We start from the raw sequence: 2,772 nt of genomic DNA, 5'->3' as shown, positions 1-2,772 counted from the left end.
CAATGCGAGTGTTCACTAAGTAAATGATCTATGTCTGTAAGTGCTTCACTAGAGCTAAAACAGTAGCACAATAGCGTCGATCATTCAAGCACCTCAACGCCAGTTACCTACTTTATGTTTTCTTATAAATAGTCATTGTGTTATAGTTTCAAGGTGGTATAATCACTTGTATGATTTCTATATATTTTAAAGTACTTCAAATCTCTCTTTGAGTATAATCTAAGAGAAAAAAGGGAAGAACTAGATACAATCATAAGTGTTTTATTTTGTATTTGTTTGAGCAAATCCATAAATTAAGGAAGAATATGAGTAAAGAAGAGATATTGAAACTTTCTAGAGATATTCTTCTTTTTCATTTTAGTTCTTCTATAATTTCAATGAAAATGTTGTTTATTTTTTTATCCTTATCTAGCTAATTCAATAGGTTTGGATTGATGATAAAGAGATCATATTAAGTTCTAATGAAAATTCTTGTGTTGTAAAGTTAAACGATATTTTTAATATTATCTCACTCTTTATCTAATGCATATAGTGGCCATTTGTATAGTTTAAATTTACTATGATGTATAGTCTAGACGTAGGAACACAATAATAACTAGGAATATTAAAATAATATGTTTACATAATTAGATAGAGGATGTAAAATATGCTAGGTTAATTAGGAGATATATAATTGTAGAAGGTCAGTAGATTTCATTTTTACCCCTACAAGCCTGATAGAGACTTAGATATGCATATACTCTGAATTACAATAAAAATAAGAATTTCGTTAGGAAAGATATACAATTTACATTTATCAATCCAAACAACATTATTTAAATATTGTATTCATTATTTTAGTATTTTTATTCAATTATTGAGTCTCCATAACAAATAATTTTATTTTTGTAGGATAATTTTGCAATTAGAGTAAACAATAGTAGTTGATTGTAGAAAAAAATACTTTCTCATGGGATCGACACTCTACTCTATCACTTTATAAATTTTATTGTCACAAATACTTGTGTATATTAAGTAGGGTTTGTTATTTTTATATATTAATCAACACCTAAGCATTATTTATTTGAGATAGAGCCTTAAACATTTTTTAAAATTCAAAATTACACTCTAGTGTAACACCCATTAAGTTTTTGGCACTTTTTTTTAGAAGTATTTCGTGATTTACAAAAATTTTAATAATATTATTATTGAATAAATTGCATAATTAAACCTATTTAAATTTATTTATTATTATTTTTATTTTCTTTGAACACTAATTGTATATTTTTTTGTTGTATGCTTTATGGCCATATAATTGAACTTTTATCATTTGATTATAAAATTAAGGAAACCCTTTCAAAATATTTAAAACCAAAATGATTTTAAAAATGAATGAACATGAGCTAGAGGAAAATTGTTTTAGACCTCTTAAGGATTATACAAACCCTTTAGTAGAAGGAATTCTTCAAAGCATAAATATACTTACAAATCAAGCTAATAATTTTGAATTTAAAATATTTATTATTCAAATGGGTTCAAAACTCTCAATTTTTTAAATCACATATAAAAGATCCCAATTTATATTTAGCTAGCTTTTTACAAATTTTACAATATTTAAGTGCAATGGTGTCAGTGATAATGCCATTAGACTTAGATTATTTCCCTTTTCTTTAAGATGTAAAGCTAAAATATTATTGAATTCCTTACCCCCAAGCTCTATAACTGGTTGGAATGAGTTCGCTCATAAGTTTCTTGCTAAGTATTTTTCACTTTCAAAAGCTATCAAACTTAGAAATGACATAACTTCTTTTACTCAGTTTGAAGGAGAATCCATTTATGAGAGTTTAGAAAGATTTAACGAAATGCTTAGAAAAGGCCCTCATCATGCATTACCTAATTAGTTGATTATTTAAATAATTTATAATGGATTAATAGGATCTCTTAGAGCGATAATTAATGTTGCAGCGAGATGATCATTAATATCTAAGCCATTTAAGGAAGCTTACTGATTGTTAGAGGAAATGGATACTAATAATTTACAATGACCAACTAATAGGGTAAATCTTAAAAAAGTAACTAAAAATTATGATTATGATGCATTATCAATCTTGACTACATAAGTTGTAGCAGTATCTAATAAGTAAATACATTAGTAGTAATTTTTGTGATAGGAACATAATCCATGGGAGATCAAAATTCAATTGAAGAAAATAATATGAAAGGGAATGAAAATTTTTAAATAACTAGAGAGAAAAGAAATTTCTATTCAAATACATATAATCTAGGTTAGAGGAACCATCCTAATTTTAAATGATCTAATAATATGTGTGGTAGTAATCAATGAAATAATGGTAATAACAATTAAGGAGTAAATTATAATGCTTCTCAATAAGCTACACATAATCCTATACTTACATATCTTTTAGGATGTAAGTTAAAATAAACAAAAAGGGTAATAAAAAATTAGTATTGGATGATGGAGCTATATAGTTACAGAATCTCAATTAAAAATCAAGCTGCTCCTAATTAAAAATTTGAAAACCCAATTAAATCAGCTTATAATTCAGTCAGTTAGTAGACTCTTAGATTTTAATCTATAATACTGAGGTTAAATCCCAAAAAGAAAATGAAAAAGATCTTAATCGGAAGTTATTTTGATGAATGGAAACAATATATCTCAAACAAATTGAAAAATCTAAGGCAGTCTAACTGAAGATTATAAATTTAAGTGTTGTGTGGGGAGGCAACCCATAATTTGGTTTACATATATTATTAGTTTGACTGAGAGTTTTC

General features: G+C 25.9%; 1 non-coding gene across 1 annotated transcript; it reads right to left on the bottom strand.

The window, feature by feature from the left end:
• Positions 1–1,763: 1,763 nt before the first annotated feature.
• On the bottom strand, positions 1,764–1,870 carry LOC114579531. Its single transcript, XR_003700564.1, has one exon. It is a non-coding gene; the product is annotated as a small nucleolar RNA R71 (small nucleolar RNA).
• Between the last annotated feature and the right edge of the window lie 902 nt (positions 1,871–2,772).

This window comes from Dendrobium catenatum, unplaced genomic scaffold, assembly GCF_001605985.2.
Source record: "Dendrobium catenatum unplaced genomic scaffold, ASM160598v2 fragScaff_scaffold_467, whole genome shotgun sequence".
Taxonomy (NCBI): Eukaryota; Viridiplantae; Streptophyta; class Magnoliopsida; order Asparagales; family Orchidaceae; genus Dendrobium; species Dendrobium catenatum.
This window is presented reverse-complemented; position numbering and strand designations above follow the sequence as displayed.